Source organism: Eucyclogobius newberryi, unplaced genomic scaffold (assembly GCF_026437365.1).
Source record: "Eucyclogobius newberryi isolate DKJ021-1_F unplaced genomic scaffold, fEucNew1.0.hap1 SCAF_3, whole genome shotgun sequence".
NCBI classification, from domain to species: Eukaryota; Metazoa; Chordata; class Actinopteri; order Gobiiformes; family Gobiidae; genus Eucyclogobius; species Eucyclogobius newberryi.
In genome coordinates this window covers 1,289,798-1,311,341 of record NW_027315945.1, presented here as the reverse complement: position 1 = coordinate 1,311,341, position 21,544 = coordinate 1,289,798, and the positions used below count along the sequence as shown (strand labels likewise).

The 21,544-nt window shown below is 43.5% G+C and overlaps 1 protein-coding gene across 2 annotated transcripts in view; it reads left to right on the top strand.

Moving 5' to 3' along the window:
• Positions 1-20,257: 20,257 nt before the first annotated feature.
• mlpha (melanophilin a) overlaps positions 20,258-21,544 on the top strand; it is a 67,183-nt gene continuing 65,896 nt past the window's right edge. For both annotated transcript variants that reach the window (XM_072459968.1, XM_072459967.1), the window contains exon 1: positions 20,258-20,302. The gene's annotated coding sequence lies outside the window, so the exon portion shown is untranslated. The remainder of the gene's footprint in view (positions 20,303-21,544) is intronic.

The following is a 21,544-nucleotide window of genomic DNA, read 5'->3' as shown; positions in this document are numbered from 1 at the left end:
GTGCTCCTGGCGGTCTGAAAGTTAACATGGGTGGGTGGGGTTAACATGGGTGGGTGGGGTTAACGTGGGTGGGTGGGGTTAACATGGGTGGGTGGGGTGGACTCATTTAGTCTGACGTAGTCGTCTTGTTGAAGCCACGTTTCAGTTAGAGCTAGAAGATCTATGTTATAGTCACTAATTAATTCATTAACTAAGAGCGATTTGGAGGAAATTGCTCTAATGTTTAGCAGTCCACATTTTACGTGTTTATTCATTTGTGTATTTGTGTCATTTGTGATTGTTATTTTCCTTAAGTTATTTGGTCTGACGCCTGAAATATTTTTTCTGAGATGTGACTTTTTGGCATTATTTGCACGAGGGACACGAGGGACACGAGGGACACACACAGTCTCTATCTGTCTTGAATCTGAACACTTCACATGTGACAGAGCGGGCAGGAGTTCAGCGACAGAGGAGCGTCTTGAACTGCTGCTCTGCACCTGGGGCTCATCCCTAGATGATCACTTAACACGACTAAGACTATCGGTCAAATTCCGAACTAATAGGGATGTACCCTCCGAAGTCGGATGAATGCCATCCCTGCGTATGAGCCCGGGCTTTCCCCAAAACGCACTCCAGTTATCAATAAAGACAACGTTGTTTTGAGGGCACCATCTGGATAACCAGCTGTTGATGCTGAGAGACGGCTGTACAATTCAGCATTGATCCGATTGGGCAGGGGACCAGAAAATATTACAGTGTCTGACATCGACTTCGCTAGGTCACACACCGCGGCTACTTGAATTTTGAGCACCTCTGATTGTCTCCGACGGGCGTCGTTACCGCCTGCGTGAACCACGACTCGCCGGAAACGGGTCCTACTCTGCTTTAAGATCCTAAGGTTTCCTTCGATGTCACCCATTCTGGCCCCCGGGTAACACCTAACGCTAGCAGCTGGCAGCTTCACGTCTCTAACAATAGAACTCCCGATTACAAGAGTTTCTCTCGTGTGTTCAGCGGGCGTGTGATCGCTGAGGGGAGAAAACCTATTATAGACGTGAAGCTCACGGCGCTCTAAGGTTCGGCGTTTAGCGCCTTGTCCCCTCCGAACTGTCACAAATTGGTCCCTATTCTGTTCCTGGTCTAGTCCCGGCTGCACGGGAGACGCTGAGGGGCTGAGCTCGGCCTTACTGCTACTGCTAATGCTAATGCTACGCCCTGTAGCGCGGTCCGGTAGCCCTCGCGCTAAAACCGAACTATAACTGGACTTAAGCTCCTCTAAACAGCGGATCCGCGCTTCTAACTCCGTAACCCTGGCCTCCAAAACTACCACTACACTGCACTTCACGCACCTGTCATCAGAGAAGGAGCCAGGGTTCTGACTCGACATATGACAGCTCAAACAGGTAAAGGTAGATCCAGCCATGACGCTAGCGGCTAGGCTACGCTAGGCTAGTTCAGGCTGGAGCTAGAAAGTGAGGAGGGCTTTTTAATCCACGAAATACTGAAAAGCGAGCGGCTTGAGGCTCTGGATTGTTTGCGGAGAAATCAAACGTTCACTTTCGTGTATATGATGCGTAAATAGTGTGTATAATTCGTGGATTAATCAGTAAAAGGCTCTAAGAACGAACAGCTCTGAAAACGCGACACACTCACCCCCTCTGACCTTTAAAAAGATTTACCCATTTAAATAGCAACCATAATCTCTTAGATATTTAGGTGTGGTACTCCATAGAGTCCTATCAACATTTCTGGAGAAAAATCATATCCCTCTTTTTATTACTATAAAAAAACATCTTGAAAAATGGAACTTTAAGTCTAAGTCAAAGGATTGTCTTGCCCAGGTTTCTGTTCCAAACTCTTCCGATTTCCATCCCCAACAGGCTGTTTGGTGAGTGGAACAAAGCAATCTCAAGATTTATTTTGGCGAGGAAAAAACCCTGTATCCAATTCAAAACTTTACAATCATCAAAAGAAAAAGGAGGTTTACCTTGTCTGAAAAATTACTTTATTTCAGATCAGAGCCTTGTTATTCTGGTGTGACCCAGAATATGAAGCCAAGGGGAAAGTATTGAGAATAATGTTGTGCCGGGGGTTTCTGTACAGGCCTTACTGGCAGATGACAGATGCTTGAGTCATTTGGGGGAGATGAAGAACCCTTGCGGGAAATCTATTCTTACAACATGGAAGGAGCTAATCAAAACATGAAAAACTAAACAAAGATGTTAAAATCTTACATTAGTTGGCTCAAAATATCACACCTCTAACAGCACAGACTCAAGATTTAAAGTCTGGATAACGAAAGGTAAGAAGGTCTTTTACCAGATTGTAAAGGAGGATTATGTGTATAGGACTGGGGTTAGGGTTAGGTTAACCCGAGTTATTATAACTAAGAAATTAAAAATCATGACTGAAAAATTCATTAAAGTTTAACTCTCAAATGCATTCATATCTGGCCACTCTACTGATTATATTAAGGTTAAATGGGAAAGAGAAGGTCACTTTGTTCTGGCTGATAATGAATGTGAAAGTTTATGTACATCTCACTGGAGAACCACAGGGTCACATGTTTGGAGGGAATTTTGTTGGAAAAGTGTGTCTGGTATCTTTCTAGCACATGTCAAAGTGTTTGGACCTCAGGACTCTGTATTTGGGCCTCAGGGCTCTGTATTTGGGCCTCAGGATTCTGTATTTGGGCCTCAGGGCTCTGTATTCGGGCCTCAAGATTCTGTATTTGGGCCTCAGGGCTCTGTATTCGGGCCTCAAGATTCTGTATTTGGGCCTCGAGACTCTGTATTTGGGCCTCAGGGCTCTGTATTCGGGCCTCAAGATTCTGTATTTGGGCCTCGAGACTCTGTATTTGGGCCTCAGGGCTCTGTATTTGGGCCTCGGGACTCTGTATTTGGGCCTCAGGGCTCTGTATTTGGGCCTCGGGACTCTGTATTTGGGCCTCAGGGCTCTGTATTTGGGCCTCAGGGCTCTGTATTTGGGCCTCGGGACCCTGTATTTGGGCCTCAGGACTCCTGCCATGGACACAACCAGCCCCAGCAAAGAGGCACTGGAGGAGCAATAAATAACAAATTCCATAAATACTGTACACGCCAGTACACCCATTTTTCTAATCCACATACAATCTACTCCAGATTAGATTATTTCTTTATTTTCAATACAGGCACAATAGAATTAAGCGATCATGCTCACATCTATTTAATTTAATTTTTTCAGTACAGCAGTAATGCCTCCATAATGTTTTATCTTTTCCACACATTTGTTTATGTTGATGTATTATCTGGATGCTGAAATGAAATGAAATACTGTGTTTACTACACACTAGCAGTTATTTACAGACTTGTGCTTGTTTCTTTTGAGTGTAGTAAAGACTCGCGCCCCTCTTGCCCCAGTACTGACGCAGACTGCCAACCTGTGGAACATCACCTGGACCACTGGTTATGAGGAGCACTGGTCTCTGAATGGAGCGTTGGAATTTGAGCTGCTTCTCCAGAGCACTTCTGATTTGTGTTTCTCGGACAAGTGCAAAGTAAGCAGATATAGACCATTGTCGCTGTTTATTCATATGCATTCTGTGTATGATTTTTAAAATTAATTATATTGTAATAGTCTTATCATCTCAACTCACAAACCCCATATCTGTGCGTGGAAAAATCCAAACTCGAGCCTGGTTCACTGCAGTGTGCTCAGGTGCGTTCCAAGCCTTCACATGAGGACTACAGGGGTATGTGGAGCGAATGGAGCCCACAAACCTGCTGGAAAATGGAACAACATTCTGGTAAATAGTAATACATAAATAAAAATAAAAATAATAATAATTCACTGATAACCACACTGAAATCAGTTGTTTCATTAACAGGGCCGAAAGGCATGCTTGTGATAAGTGTGCTATGTGCCCTGCTACTCGCTGCTCTGTCTATCTCCACAACCAGGTGGGTTACGACTTTAGGTATACTCTAGAATGTAAACAACTAACACTGACATGTTCTGCTTTGTATAAGGTACTACAAGAAGAAAATGAAAACTCACATTCCGTCACCTGCCCCATTCTTCAAGCCTCTTTTTCATCAGTATGATGGCTGTCTAAAGGCAAGTATTTTATTTTAATTCAAAAAAGGGGGTATTAATTGTTTAATGATCATTTAGTAATAAGTAATGTCAGTGTTATTAGCGAAAATTGCGACATAGTATAAGCACATGTCTCGCTGGGCCCAAGTGAAATTATTTCAAGTGCTCCGGTCACTACGGGCACCACCGATACCTTCACGCTCCAGAACTTCTCCAGCTCCTCTCTGAGGCCTTGGTATTTCTCTAGTTTCTCATGTTCCTTATTCCGGATGTTTCCATCCATGTACTGCAATGTCCACCACCACGGCTTTCCTCTGACCCTTGAGACCACCACTATGACCGGTTGGTTCTCCATTACCATTCTGTCTGTCTGTATCTGGAAGTCCCAGAGGACCTTGGCTCGATCGTTCTCCACCACCTTTGGAGGTGTTTCCCACTTTGTCCTTGGGGTCTCCAGCTCGTACTCTGCACAGATGTTTCTGTAACTATGTCAGCTCCTGGTGATGGAGCTCCATGTGTGCTGTCCCTGCAGCATCTTACACCCTGCAGTTATGTGCAGGATGGGTCACCTTGGGTCTTGTCTGGTGTGGTAGATCTGGGCCTCTATTGATCTGGTGTTCAGGTCCTGGTCCTGTCCTGCCATGATCAGGGCCTCTGTCCTTCAGACCGGCTCTTTCTAACCATTGGTAGGATTTCGTGATATCAGCTACTTCAGTTATGTTCCGGTGGTACATTCCATGTAGGGGCGTGTCCTCCCATGATGGTCCCTCCAGCACCTCATCATCCTCTGTTCCCCATTGTCTGAGACATTTATAGATTTTGTTGTCCAGACTTTTAATCTTGAGTCTGTGCTGTAGGTGTGAAGTATTGATCATAAGCAAATCATTTTATTTAACATCTTTGTTAAGTTTGCATGTATTGATTTCAACCAAAGGGTTCTCCATCTCCCCCAAATGACTCCTAAGATTCTGGAACAGATAGAGAAATCTGGTTAAAACATTAATTTTATAGTTTAATTCCTTTGACATAGACTTAAGTAGGGGATAAGATTCCATTTTTCAAGATCTTTTTTATAGTAGTAAAAAGACGGATATAATTTTATCCAGAAATGTTTATAGGTCTCTATGGAGTGAGTACCACACCTAAATCTAAGAGATTCCGTTTTTCATTTAGATGGGTAAATATTTTTAAAGGTCAGAGGGACCATTAAGAGCTGCAGGTGGAGTCGGTGCTCCCCTTGATGGTGGAGTCAGCGCTCCCCCTGCGGGTGGAGTCAGTGCCACCGTCAGTGCTCCCTCTGCGGGTGGAGTCGGTGCTCCCCCTGCGGGTGGAGTCGGTGCTCCTCCTGCGGGTGGAGTCGGTGCTCCCCCTGCGGGTGGAGTCAGATCAAATCCATAACATCAGCAGCTTTTCATCATCTGATGAACATTGCCATCCATCTACTTCCGCTTATCCGGGGCTTGTTCGCGGGGGCAGCAGTCTAAGCAGAGACTCCCACCCACCTGGAGAGGGCAAGACACCTTTTTCCGGTTGAAAACCATGGCCTCGGATTTGGATTTGGTGCTGATTCTCATCCCAGCCGCTTCACACTCGGCTCAAACCGTCCCAGTGCAGCTGCAGGTCCGGGTTTGATGGAGTCATCAGGACAACATGGAGATGAGATCCTGTTTTCCCCAAACCAGCCACCCTCTGACCCCTGACTGCGCTTAAAAATTCTGTCGATAAAAACTATGAACAGAACCGGTGACAAAAGGAGTCCAACTCGCACTGGGAACAGGTCTGACTTACTGCCGGAAATGCAAACACAGCTCCTGCTCCGGTCATACAGGGACCAACAAAGGGCCATGGACTCCGTAAGGGCCATGGACCCCGTACTCCCGGAGCACCTGCCAAAGGACACCCCGAGGGACACTGTCGAAAGCCTTCTCCAGATCCACAAAGCACATGTGGACTGGTTGGGCAAACTCCCATGAACCCTCGAGCACCCGATGGAGAGTCTAGAGCTGGTCCAGTTTTTCCATGACCAGGACCAAAACCACTTTGCTTCTCTTGAATCCGAGGTTTGACTATCAGTCGGAATCTCCACTCCAGGACCTGGAATAGACCTTATGGGAGGCTGAGGAGTATGATCCTTCTGAAATTAGAACACCCGCCAGTTCCACTTCTTGAACAGAGGAACCACCACTCTGGTCTGCCAGTCCAGAGGCAGTCTTTCAGCACCTGGGTTCTGTTTGGGTCCTGACTAGAACCCGAAGAATGATCACTTTAGTCCTGTGCTCAGGTGGCTTCCTGTAGTTCTGGAAGCTCTGCTTGTGTACAAGGCTCTCCATGGCCTAGCACCAAAGTACATCCTCGACATGTTAGTACCATATGAACCATCTCGGACAGTCAGGACTAAACATGGACTGGCCTCCTGCTGGTGCCAGAGTCAGGACTAAACATGGACCGGCCTCCTGTTGGTGCCAGAGTCAGGACTAAACATGGACCGGCCTCCTGCTGGTGCCAGAGCCAGGACTAAACATGGGGAATCTGCCTTTCAGTTTTATGGACCTCAAATCTCTCTCCCTGAGGTTGTGAAAAAGGCAGAGTTTTGTTTTTGTGACGAAGTAGCTTCGTTAGCCAGCGCGGGGAGAACAGGGCTCCAAAACACACACACGCACACGCACACCTGTACCAGTGTTCCTCTTACCGTTCCTTGTTCACTCCGAAGCCATCGTAGCAGTCACGGGTGCACACTTGATTGCTGCTAAACCATTTTTCTCGCAACAACTCCATAAATCCACACACTCTCCCTGTTTTCGTCATCCTCTCGGCCGGCCAACCCAAACTCCGCGGACTTCCATCTTATATTGTGTCATGTGTTGGGCGCATGTGTATGACGACACAAGTGACGTCATGTAACTCGCCGTTTTTTGATAATTTTCGTAATTTTTCTTTTTTTTGCTTTAAACCCTGACACATAAAAGTATTTTTTTGTAAAAATATATTTGGGAATTTATTGTATTTATGAAAGTGTTATTTTTCTGTTTGAAAATAAATATTGATTTTTACTGTTAATTGATTTGGGGGAGGAGCCTCCTATTATAAAAAGGGGCATTCTCGCACCAAAAAGGGGTGTGAATTCCAGGAGGCACTAGCTCCAGAGCCAGCCAACGGCTATCGTTTTTTCGGACTACTGCTATAAATATCTGTTTTGCACCGGTTTGTTTTTGCCCTTCTAGGAAATACATTCACGAACACTATTCCTGCCATATCATTTCTTTGTTTAAACCCCCCCAGAGTTGTTTAGCTGTGCTTCAACTCGTTTTCCCTTAAACAAAGGGTCATTAAGCAGGCATTGAACCTTCCAAGTGTGTTTTTTTGTCTTTCTTCCAAGTCAACAGTGATGTAGACAGGAGCATGGTCACTTAAGTTAATTGTGCTTATATCTGCCTCTGTGATTTTAGATCTGTCTTTATTGAAGATAAAGAAATAGTCTATTCTGGAATAGATTATATGAGTATTAGAAAAATATACTATAATAATATACTATTCCATACTGGCATGCTCTAGGGTTCATCTTCCTCCACATGTCAATCAGTCCTATATTCTTCATTAATTATTTACCGAACTTCTTATTTATTGTTCCTCCGTTGCTTCTTGAGTTTGACAATAATAGGTTGAATGCGAAGAGTCCATTCGCCGCAACAGATTAGGGTTCCCTCAGAGTGGTTTGAAATCAGGTCTATAATATTAGTATAAAAGGTGATATCACTCCAAGGTGGAGCATATACATAAAATAGAGTAAAAATCTTTCCATTATTAGTTCCTTTAACCAGTACATATCTGACTTTATTGTTTTTACATTCAAGAGCTATTCAGTTCCAAATAATAATTGCAACTCCCCTTTTGTGTTTGCCTCTGTTTGATGAACAGTGCAAAAATAAAAATAAAAACATTTGGTTATTTTTTGATGTTCAATGTATTTCAAATGTGTCTCTTGCAAATATGACAATTCTGTCTTTTCTCATTTGTGTTAAAATGTTTGATCGTTTGATTGGGTTCAATATGTAATTTACGTTAAAGGATGGTATTTGTAACACTTCCGATTCCATTGGGTTTATTGTATGGATTTTGCTATAGATACATTTTAAATGTCTTTAAACTCTCTGGTCGAAAACAACATATAAACACAAGAACTATAAAAACAGGAAACAAATAAAATAATAAAAGCAAAGAAACCAAAAGGGTTCATGCTAAAAAACATGCACCAAACCCAAAACCTGATCATGTATAAGATTGTAAAGAGGAGGGAAGTCCATTCCTAATGAAGGGACCCCGACAATGAAATAGATACACTACCTCCCCAGTCCACCATGCCCCCCAGCCGCCCTCTGGATTCCCATGATTCCAATCTCAAACATTTGGCACTCTGATGGGTGGATGCAACAGGACACAGAATTGAAGTACTAAAGCAGACAGCAAACATGGAGCAGAAAGTCTGACGTTAAAAAAAAGCAAGTCACGTGACTATCATCAGTCTCTTCAAAGCAACAGAAATGTTACTCCACGGCAGTGGCGCCATCTCTTGTCACTGTTCAGTTGTCTATGTTTTGATTTTTCCTCAGGGGCACCTCCACCTCTCCTGGAGTTCTGAGCATGTGATCCTTTAACTTCGAAAGTCACCAGAAGAGTTGCTGGGAAATAAAACCCATGTCTCCTTTGTACTGGAGGCCTCCTATAACTTTTGCAGCCTTCATAACACGTTCCTTCACATGATCTTTAAGAAACCTCATTATTAGGGCTTGTGGTTTATCAGTTGTTATCAAACGAAGTGCTCTTTCTATTGTGATGGAGGACCACAACTCTAGAGCCCAAAATGAGCTCTGCAATCACTTTCTCTAGAAAATGTTCAGTGTCTTCTCCTTCCGCTCCCTCCAAGTCTGAGATTGTTCCCACATGATCATGACTCCAAATCCAGGATCTTACTTTTCTTATTCTTGTTCTCAGTCTGCAGCATCACCATCTCAATATCTGCAGTTCATCCATGTTGTCTGAAATACACTGTTCAGCTTCATCAATGCATGCTCCGTTTCCTCCCCCCGCTTTCAACTCCCTTACATTGGATTCAAATTGGTTGAACTCGGACATCTGTTCCGGATGCCTCCTGGGCGCCTCCCTGGGGAGGTGTTTCGGGCATGTCCCACCGGGAAGAGGCCCTGTGGAAGACAGAAGAGAATCCAGTGTCAGGCAGTACCCAACAGCTTGCTAGGGCGAAACGGTCATGGGTCAAGTACAACCCACTGTAGGATATGCAGATGTCATCCCCTGTTGCCATGGAATGCGGGCTAAAGGTGTTATCAGCTGTTCGTATGGAGTTTTACGGCCCTCGAGAGCAGAGGATGTGATAGAGACAATTGAGATGCTCTGAACTTTGAAAATAACTTTTCATCAAATGACTCCTTTTGGATTACAGATAGTAACGATCTCAGATTGCAAAGATTTGTCCACCAGATGACTTTACATGTACATATTGTGTTATTGTGTTTTACATGTCATTTTAACTGTTTAGCTGTTTTGTGGACAATTTTACCTTTTGTGTAACTCTTGCGGCTAAAGCCAGACCTAGTCCCCTTATCAGCTCTGACCCCAGCATGCATGCTGATTGGCTGAAGCCACTGCGCCAAAACCCCTGCGGGGAAAGACAAAGGAAAGAACAGAGAGTTACAGAGACTCAGTTCCATCTGAGCTCCAGAGAGAGTTCCATCAGAGTTTCTTTCAAAGCTCGACCCTCCATTCAGGGTCCCACCAGCAGGTCCATGACACCGGGCCTTGGGAGCAGGCCTTGGGCCTAGCTAGCATTAGCGATGCTACGCTACGGGACAAAGACTTTCCAAGAGAAGCTAATATTCCCTCCCAAAACTAAGAAACCTGTGCCCGTTTTTAAAAACGTGATTGATACTGCATCACGCAAATCAAGCAAGGACCTTTTGCAACTTTTCAAATCCACAGCCTTTTAGACCAGCTACATCTGTGGAGCAGCACGACGGCCTTTTCATTTGGAATGCCTCAGAGCCAAGGAGAACGCCTCAGAGCCAAGGAGAACGCCTCAGAGCCAAGGAGAACGCAGATCGCAGAACCTGATCCAGTCCTTCTTTGGCCAGACAACGTCAGAGCCGAGCTCCAGAGCAGGCCTGCTCTGGCCAGTGTGTGGACTGAGCTGCAGCGTGACCCCTGAGTGAAGCCTGGAGGAGACACGAACCCCACGCAGGCCCTTGGACCCCACGCAGGCCCTTGGACCCCACGCAGGCCCTTGGATCCCACGCAGGCCCGTCTCCTCAGGATCACAGCTTCTGGTTCCGTTCATATGAATGCACTTCACAGGCTGGCTGAATTTCATCTTTCATCTCATAGATCTAGAACCATCATGTCTAGTGTTTTCCATCTGTTATTGACTCATTTGCATATTCCTAATTCATATTTATCTGTTTAATTATTTGGTCATTAAATCTTCATAATCCACATTTGGTAAAGTGTTCCTTCATTTCCAGAAAAGGGGTCAATGTCACTGTTACGTTCTCAAACCTTTAGATCAACGAGCAAATTAATTTTGTATTAATTAATTAATTTAGACATCTGATTATAGAGTTGTTAAAATTGCCGACTATCCGGCTGGTGCCCCATTCTACTCTTAAAAATACGATTCAAACTTACCCACACTTATGCAGTGTGTCATGAACAATTCTTTAAACAATATCAACCTGAATGCCACGCCCCTTTCACAAGTGGGTGGACATTCTTAACCTTACAGTACTTGTAGTACTAGTATGTGTCCCTACACCACCACAGGCAGTTCCATCCGGCACAGGACCAAAGAACAACACACCTGCTTCAGTAATCATCTACAATCAAGAACGTGGACGTAACAAATTCTCTCTTCAGCTGAAAGATCAGTGCTTGAACTGCCCAAGCAACAGCGATATAAAACACAGTTTAATCTTGTGGAAAGTCAAATCTCAGCTGCAAGACGAACAACATGCTACTGTTTTCCCTGTTTTTTTTTCCTTTGGGAACAATCCTCGCCTCTCGCAATCCGTTATAGACTAAACTTTGACAACTTCCACAGGGCTGTGTACTTACTCCTCTGCTCTTCTCCCTGTACACAAACTGCTGCACCTCCAGCCACGACTCTGTAAAACAAGTTTGCGGACGACACCACCCTCATCACCATGACGACACCACCCTCATCACCATGACAACACCACCCTCATCGGACTCATCTCGGACGGGGATGAGTCCGTCTAGGAGGTGGAGCAGGAGGTGGAGCGGCTGGTGTCCTGGTGCAGCGGTAACAACCTGGAGTTCAACGTCCAGAAGACAGTGGAGATGATCGTGGACTTCAGGAGAGTCACAATCCCCCCCCCCCTCACCATCTCAGACTCCTCCATCTCCACTGTGGACTCCCTCCACCTCCTCTGCACCACCATCACCAGGACTTCAAGTTGGAGCCACCATCAGCTCCTCTTGAAGAAGGCACAGCAGAGGATGTACTTCCTGCGGCAGCTGAGGAAAGACAATCTGCCGGTGGAGATGATGGTGCAGTTCTACACAGTCATCATTGAGTCCATCCTCACCTCATCCATCACCTCCCCCATCACCTCCTCCATCAGGGACAAACAGAGACTACAGCAAATTGTGCGCCCTGGTGAGAAGGTGATCGGCTGCGGACTTCAATTTCTGCAGGACCTGTACGTCTCCAGGGTTCTGAGACGTGCAGGTCGGATCACAGATCGACCCTCCTCACACTGGACATGGACTATTTGAGCCACTCCCCTCAGGAACAGTTTCCTTCCCTCTGCCGTTGGACTCATGAACCTATTTTAAATTTTTCTTCTTATTTTTTTATCTAATAGCTTATTGTTATTCTTGTCCCATAGTAGACTTAAATTTATCTTCTTTTGACTTGTTTTAAGTTGCACCGAATCACCAAGACAAGTTCTTATGTTTGTGAATTTTGTTAATTGACAATGGCAATAAACCTCTTTCTGATCTTTACCTTGAGTGTCCGTTGTTAGACCGACAATCCACAGGTTTCTTCTGCGATTAAGGTTTCCAGCTCACCACGTTAGCATGTGGAGCTTAGACAGTTTCTTTCAGGTTCAAGATTCCCTTCTTGGCTGCCACGGCTCAATTATCCATCTCATTATTCTTGTTTAGGACCTTCATACCAGTAAGCACTGCATAAATCTTCACATCTACTGCGTTTATGTGATCAGTGACTTCCCGCAGAGCCGTCACAATCCCTGGATCCATCCTGCTCCTATGCTCCTCTGGAGCGGTGCCCAAGTCAAAGACAGAGCTGTAGCTCCGCCCACTACCCAGAACTACACAGGAGGACCTGGTCAATGACCTGAAGAGAGCTGGGACCACAGTTCCAAAGGTTAAATGTTGTGGTGGTTTAAAATCACACATTGCATGGAAGGTTCCAGGCCCATCTGAAGTTTGCCAATGACCATCTGGATGATCCAGAGGAGTCAGGGGAGAGAGTCTTATGGTCAGATCAGACCAAAAGCAAAACTCTTTGGTATAAACTCCACTCGCCGTGTATAGAGGAAGAAGAACACCATCCCTACTGTGAAGCATGGAGGTGGAAACATCATGCTTTGGGGGTGGAAGCATCACGCTTTGGGGGTGGAAGCATCATGCTTTGGGGGTGGAAGCATCATGCTTTGGGGGTGGAAGCATCATGCTTTGGGGGAAGAAACATCCTGCTTTGGGGGTGGAAGCATCATCCTTTGCGGGTGGAAGCATCATGCTTTGGGGGAAGAAGAATCATGCTTTGGGGGAAGAAACATCCTGCTTTGGGGGTGGAAGCATCATCCTTTGGGGGTGGAAGCATCATGCTTTGGGGGAAGAAGAATCATGCTTTGGGGGAAGAAACATCCTGCTTTGGGGGAGGAAACATCATGCTTTGCGGGTGGAAGCATCATGCTTTGGGGGAAGAAACATCCTGCTTTGGGGGTGGAAGCATCATGCTTTGGGGGTGGAAGCATCATGCTTTGGAGGAAGAAACATCCTGCTTTGGGGTGGAAGCATCATGCTTTGGGGGTGGATGCATCCTGCTTTGGGGGAGGAAACATCATGCTTTGCGGGTGGAAGCATCATGCTTTGGGGGAAGAAACATCCTGCTTTGGGGGTGGAAGCATCATGCTTTGGGGGTGGAAGCATCATGCTTTGGAGGAAGAAACATCCTGCTTTGGGGTGGAAGCATCATGCTTTGGGGGTGGATGCATCCTGCTTTGGGGGAGGAAACATCATGCTTTGCGGGTGGAAGCATCATGCTTTGGGGGAAGAAACATCCTGCTTTGGGGGTGGAAGCATCATGCTTTGGGGGTGGAAGCATCATGCTTTGGAGGAAGAAACATCCTGCTTTGGGGTGGAAGCATCATGCTTTGGGGGTGGATGCATCATGCTTTGGGGGAGGAAACATCATGCTTTGGGGGAGGAAACATCATGCTTTGGGGGAGGAAACATCATGCTTTGGGGGAGGAAACATCATGCTTTCGGGGGGATTTTCTGCACAGGGGACAGGACGACTGCTCTGTATTAAGGAATGAGAATGAATGGGGCCATATATTGCAAGATTTTGTGAAAATCTTCCCTCAGTCAGAGCAGTGAAGATGGGTTTTTGCTGGGTCTTCCAACATGACAATGACCTGAAGCACACAGCCAGGAGAACCAAGGAGTGGCTCTGTTAGAAGCATATCAAGGTTCTGCTGGAGTGGCCTAGCCAGTCTTCTGAACTAAATCCAATAGAAAATGTTCAGATGGAGCTGAAACTCTGTGTTGGGATCTTCTAGAGAAGATCTGTGTGGAGGAGTGGGCCAAAATATCTGCTGCAGTGTGTCTGGGCACACAAGCTCCTTGAGCACACTGAGGACCACTGTGAGCAATATCAGATGTGCACGCTGCGGCTATGCTGATTTGAACGCTGTTCAAATCTTGGATCATATCAAGTTACATTAAAAAAATCAAAAAGTTACATTAAAAAAAATCTAAATCTTCTTGCTTCGACTTTATGCGCATCAACTGGTCCAAATGTGTCATTTCAAATCGATTTATGGATGCTGTTTGGATATGATTCATTAAACTAACAGGGCCGCAACTGTCATAAACGGCAGGTGCCCATGTTGTAACATGAGATATTTACACATAAATAAACGTGGTGGTGATGCGTCTTTTGGATTATTTGTGTGAAACACACAGCATTTTGAAGTTTAACAAACAAAGAACAAATCACAGCTGTCCCTTCTGTCCTTACTATCCCCTCTGTCTCCTCTGTCCCCTCTGTCCTTGATGACTCTGTGTGAGCTGATTTACCTGCGTCTTCACATCTGGTTCATCTGCTTCTGAGCTCGTACTCATCCAGTGAGTGTTACGTTGTGACATGAGATATTTACACAGAAATATGGTCCAGATAATGATGCATGTGTCTTTTGACTCGTGAGTCAGGTCTGGCCAAGAAAGTTTTCATTACACAATAGTGACACACCAGTGTCTATTGAACGTGCCCGCGGTCCATGCTGCGCCTCGGGACTAATTAGACTAATTTCTCCGTGAATATGATTCTCATTGTAATAAAACACACAGCGTTTTGAAACTCGAAATATGGAGAATACGACGTGTCCCCTGGACAGTTCTATTGTCCACTGGAGTAATCTTCTCTTAGGTCTAATATTAAACATTAAATTAATAAGTCTATGGTGAATTTCATTTCCTGCGCTCCATACATTTTCTTGTGCGCTGAGTATGTGCGTGCAGTGCACAATAGCGCTGGCACGCAGCTTAGAGGGAACAGTGGTTAGCGGGTAACTCAGTGATGCGACAGACTACACTAGCATCATTTTGGAAAGTCAACATGTCATATTTTGAGTGTAATGGGGCTGTCTGACATTAAAGTATTTCTGTTTTCTTGTTTTCAGAATTGGACCTCTGCTCACTGCACTTTTGTGTTTGAGGACATTCTGACCACGGAAATTGTGATAGTTGAGTTCATTAAGAAGGAACCAGAGGCGCTCCAGGACTTCCAAAGCCCAACAGTTCCCCTGGCTGACAGTTCTTATGTGGGGTTGGCTGATCTTGAGTCTCCATCCCTTTTAACTGCAATGTGCCCAGCACAAAGCTCCAGCACATCCTATACCCAGCTTCCAGCCTTCCTGTGGGGAAGGTCCAGGTCTGCGGAGGCATGTGAAGCTTCTGTCTGTCAGAATGTCAGAATGTAAATCTATATTCCCTAGTTGATCATGGCTCGGTCAAGCCAAAGTGTGATGGATGTATAAAGGACAATTGTTAGGGTAAATGTATAGAAATATATATGTGTGTGTACAGTATCTATCATCATTGTGGAAATTGAAATCTGAATATTTACATTATGGGGGACATAATTATGTCCCCCATAATGTAAATATTCAGGGCTAGCGATCATATTATCTTTCAAAAACATGGTGAAAAGTTAAGATATATGGTAATTTAGGTTATGCCAGGCCAGCCCTAAGTTTTTTTGTTGCCCTCGGCAAGATTTCAGATGATGATAAATACATAGCCTCAAATTGGATTATTTTGTCATGACTTTAATAGCTAAGGTCACAAGAAAAGGATCCCTGGAATTATTTATGTGTCAGTAGTGGCAAGTAGAAATGTTTTTATGTTTATTTAATAAATATAGGCCCTTTAATAAATATAGGTCACTGCAGGCACAGGGTGTCAGACTAATGAGACGTTGACTGTCATTTTAGTCACTATTGACTTTTATTTTGCTCAGTCATTTTCCCTCTGTTTGATTATCATTGTTCTTCTTTAACAAATGATTTGTCTTGAACACCATCTAAAACTGGGAACATTTGGGAAAATGTTATATCCAGTTGCAATAGTTTGTCAGCATGATTAAACCTATTTAGCCCTCTGTCCCTGCATCTGATCATTGTATTCTCTCGGATTGTCTGTACGCCATTGGGTTTGATGCAGATGCATAAAAGCGGTTTACAGATTACCTCACAAATAGAGCTCAAGCTGTTTCTGCTGTTGCATTTCAATATGAATGATCTCATCGTCACATGATCTCTCTGGGTGGAGTCTGCATGTTCTCCCCGTGTTACCGTGGGTTCTCTCCGGGTTCTCCAGCTCCTCCCACCGTCCAAAGACATGCATGTGTTAGGCAAAAATTGGTGACTCTAAATTGGCCCTAGTGAATGAATGTGAGAGTGAACTGTCTGTAATGTCTGTGTCTCTGTGTTGGCCCTGTGACAAGTTGGCCACTGTCCAGGGTGTACCCCGCCTAAGGCCCGAAGTCACTGGGATAGGCTCCAGTCACCCGCGACTTTATTTGGTGCAGCTGTGTGGTGTAGCTCGTTGTTTCGTCTTGCAGCTGAGCTCCTCCTCCTTTGTCTTGTATAGCTGTATAGCTGAGCTGTTGCTTGGGTCTGATAAAATGGCATGACTTTAGCTTTAAGATTGTTTGCACATGTTCACAGATAATCAGAAAGTATACAGAAAGTACACTGTAAGAATATCGTGTCCCATATGATAAATAGGACACAAATATAATTTAAATCCATAACAATAGTTTGGTCAACATTCACAATTCCCCCTTTTGATCACATCCACATGTGATCACACTAAAGAGGCGCCAGACGCAACCTCGCAAAATAATAGAACGTAAACCCCCAAAAACATATTAAATGTTTAAAAAACAAATTAGATAATTCAGCAAATCCATAAAAGAAAACATTTGATAAAAAATAACCCATCATGGACATAAAATGGTGTGAGACAAGGAGCATCCCCAACTAAACACATGATGGATGTAGTAATCAGATTTGTCAGATTCAGGATAAAGTATAGGAGTTTTGTCATTATCGGAGAAAGAGTCATATTTAGCAGAGTAATAGTCAGCATGTGTCATCGGGGTCAGAAGATGTGCAGGTTGTCTAGCAAGAGCAGGTGCAATCAAGCATTCTATAAGTCATCTAAGACATCTAAGGGAACAACACAGCATCCAATAATAGTCAAAACACTGATAATAACAAGGATAGTGGTGAAAACAGAAGCAACAGTGCCAGCCCAAGAGCCAAAGATGCTGTATAACCAGACAAACCATGAGTTATCAGCAGTATGTGAGTTTTTAGCAAGTTCAGCTGAGAGAGATTTGAGACTAGCGCTTTAGTAACCCTGCCATCAGGGGCAGTATTGTTAGGGATAAAAGTGCAGCAATCAGTACTAAACATTGAGCAAATACCAGATTTTCAGCTAAGAGCATGTCAAGAGCAATGTGATTCTGCCAAGACATAAGTGAGATAAGTGACATAATTGAGGCTGAAGTCAATTGTTTCTTGAGTTTGAGCGAGGGCTGGGTTAGCCGGGGCAGTGTGGGTGGTCTTAAAAAACAACAATTATTATTATTATTGTTATCATCAATATTATTATTATCATTCAAACAATAATTATAACAATAATAATGCATTTACAATGCATTTAGGGAAAAATAATAATAATAATAATATTCACATATGCTAGGGTGCCTTCTATTGTACAAGAGATTTAATATTTATTAAAAAATAAGCAGATTTTCACAAAATGCGTTGATTTAAAATTGATTATGAATTCAACTAAAACAAAATGTATGTATGCTGTTTTCCAAAAGGTGTCACAAGTGACTCAAAAATGTATCTATTCTTCCATTAATAGTAATAGAAGAGCTGACAAATAATCTTAAAGCCAAATCACGCCAGCGTTCATTTTGTCTTCTTAAGACATATCCACAGACTTAGGTTATTTTTGAAAACAATCAATTTAGGAGATGTATTTACCTTGGTGATATGTTTTGGCTGCTTAACTGTGAGGGTTAAGGTTTCTTCAATGCCGAACTGTCATCTGCATCGATGTTGTGTCACTTGCTACTGTGGGACACAATAATAAATTCTAATATAGATATATAATATTCTAATAAAGAATCTCACAGCTTCCTCCTGTCGGATGAAGGAGAGGAAATGAATCTGCAACAGTCAACTCTCATGATGTGTGAAATGAAACACAAAATGCAGCGTGACATGGCGTCACTCAGAGCGAAAATGAGAGCGGCGGGTGGAGCGACCCCAATACAACCAACTTGAATGCAACATAAGGGAGCTGAACGTGGAGGAAACAGAGCACACATCTGTGAAGAGTGTGTTTCAGAAAAAAATGATCTACAGACACTGAGGTCTGAGATGGTGGTGCTGAGGGCCCATGTGGTGATGCTGTGGATTGAGAAGAAGAATATTACATTAAAGATCCTGAATTTTTGGAGATTAGACAAAAAGGCACTTTACCAAACAAAGGTAAAAGTGGGTCAGAAGTATCTAAATGATTGGCCTGTAAACCTGTAAACAATCAAACCTGACCCTAACCCTACAACCAAACAGGTTGTAATACAACCAAACAGGACTAAAGGACTAAACTATTCACGCACTCTTCACTTTCTGCACTTTTTCGTGTACATTTCTGTATAAATACTTAGACCTGTCTTGATATGTGTAACTATATTACATGCCACCACTAGATGTCGCTAACGAGTCATGTTGTCTGAGTGACTATATAAGAGACACTTTCTCTGTAACATGCTACATGACAACTCTGTAAATAATGGCTTGAGCAGTAGCTCAATTGTTCACTAAACCACGTCTCGTTACTAAGATGAACACAAGACCTACTATTTTTAAAACCATGTAAAGCCAGGGTTGGGGGCACCTCTGAAGTGACTTTCCGCATTTAATTTCTTACTCTATTACTATTCCAGAAGCCCCTCTGGGCATTGCCATCCGACGTAATCCTTCTTACGGTTGTATTAGTTAACACAGGGCTGCCTGTCTTGAGAGAAAATAAGATCTACACAGACTAAGAAGCCGTTTTCAGGCCACCCGCGAATCCATGCATTGTTGACTTGTTGGTCACATGAACATTTTACACAAAACATACTTTTCACTCATTCTCCACTTAAAGGAATAATAGAAGATTTTTGGCGGGCATTTTCTTGTGGTGTGGACAGCCGAGTAGTTCTCCCACATATCAATCATTCCATTTCGTCCTACTGCACACCTGCAGCCTGGTTCCCATAGCGGCATGTTTCCATGGCTGCACATGTGTGGTTGATATACAGATGTGTGTTTAGTGAGTTCCTTCAGTTACAAAGATGACAGACACAGAGAAAGATTGTGTTCCAGCTCAGAAGAGACGGAAATCTGAGGAGACGAGAGATGATGAGATCTGTCGTGGTAATAAACAAACACATGTGTAGAGGCGGGGCTGTAGAGGCGGGGCTGTAGAGGCGGGGCTGTAGAGGCGGGGCTGTAGAGGCGGGGCTGTTTGTGCTTCTGCACCTGGTCTGATGGGAGGCGGCCTCTTGGAAACAACAGGAGGGTGGGGGCTGAGTGTGGTGAATTTGCGCATGTGCAATTAAAAAAAAAAGGGCCAGCATCACATGATCTCTCTGGGTGGAGTCTGCATGTTCTCCCCGTGTTACCGTGGGTTCTCTCCGGGTTCTCAGGCTCCACCCATCGTCCAAACACATGCATGTGTCGGGCATGTGTCAACTCTAAATTGGCCCTAGTGAATGACTGTGAGAGTGAATGGTTGTCTGTGTGTCTATGTCTGTGTGTTGGGGCCGCATTTTGAAACTTATACGGAGCAGAGGGCCACAAACAACCCAACAATATCAAATTTGTTGAATGACAAAGTGAATAATTCAACATTTTGCATTTGGCATTGTTTCGATGCCTCCACACCTTTAATAAGACTTGGAACATAAATATTAGATTGATATAACATCAAAATGCTTGAATCTTTCCAAGTTTACAGTAAAAAGTACTACTTTTTATTGTTTGGACCGACTTAGCAGGATGCCGGAGGGCTAACAAAAATTGGTCTGAGGGCCGCATTTGGCCCTGGGCCGTAGTTTGGACATGCCTGGTTTATGGTAAGACGGTGTTAAAACTATACTCACTTTTTATTACTTGTCAGAATATGTCTTGTCAAAAGCAGATGTTACAAAATTAACAATTACAGTTGATTTCTAGGAAGCCCTCCATAAATGTGTCTGTGTGCAGCCCTTCTGGCTCTTGCAGGCGGGTTGTTGGCCCCAGCCCATGAGCTTTGGTGATGTCATGAGCAGGGTGTGGGTCATGTGATGAGCTGACTCTGGATCACTTCTGTTCAGACGCTTCACCATCGCACGGTAAGTCCTGCTAATCATTCAAATCCCTCAAAATGTAATCCAATCTGTTCAGACATTTTTGGAACCAAGCCTAATCTCTTGAATCAGCAGTGATTTGTTTGGATTTGTAGGTTATTGCATTCTCCAGAATATAATTTAATATTGTTCCATTAATTCGCATTAAAAATCTTGCTTGACTTGATCTAATTTAAAGTTGCAATTATTTCTTTGACTCTCTCTTTATTTTTCCTTTAAATAAATATAGTATACAAAATTGACGTTAAAAAAGGTTTAACTTGGCATTTATGTTGTACCCTAAAACAATTAAACCCAAGTTGTGTTTTGCTTCATTAACTTAGGTTTGAGTAATCATGTCTTCTTCAAAAAGCAGAAAACACTTTATAGCACTTACAATATAACTGTCTGTCTTGTGTATTGTCTTTTGCAAACTGACTTTATTAGGCTAGGTATAGTTATTTCAATGCAAAGGTGTCCAAAAACAGGGCCACAATAATGCATGATATGCCCACATTTTAGAGCATTGAGCCATGAAACAATGTTGTTTCTTCATAAAGTTGTTTGCTCTTTGCAGTTAATTATGAAACACATTTAGACTGAAGCGCCATTGTTTCTTCATTTTTTCAAAATTTAAATGTATATATATATATACACATACATACATATATATTATATATATATATATATATATATATATATATACACATATATATATATATATACACACATAGATACATACATATACATTTAAATTATATATATGATCATTAATTTCTCCTCTTATGTTTCTAACACCCTGAAGCTCTAGAGTATTCCCCTTTCCTGACATGCCCGACCTCCAGCAAGTTTAGTTTTTCTTGCAGATCATTTAGCCTTTCCCCCCTTTGTTTCTTTTTTGCCTAATCAATGGCTGAAACGTTTCTTCTCAAAACAGCTTTAGCAGCATTGCAAATGATGGACAGGGAAGTTTTCAGAAAAATGTGACTGAAATGGGGGCACCCCCCCGAATGTCTTCCAGCCTTCTCCTGGTGCCAATCCTCTCAAAGAACTAGACACACTACCTCCCCAAATCACGCTCCTCCGCCTTCCTCTGGATTTTTGTCTCCCACATTTAGCACTCGGATGAGTGAAAGTAACTAATGAAGCTGAGTGTCTCAAAAGTATAAGGCATGTATGTAAATGCCATCTTCAATTTGGTGACATTATCATCACTGTGACAGTCAATTAATAACCAAAAGAAGCGAA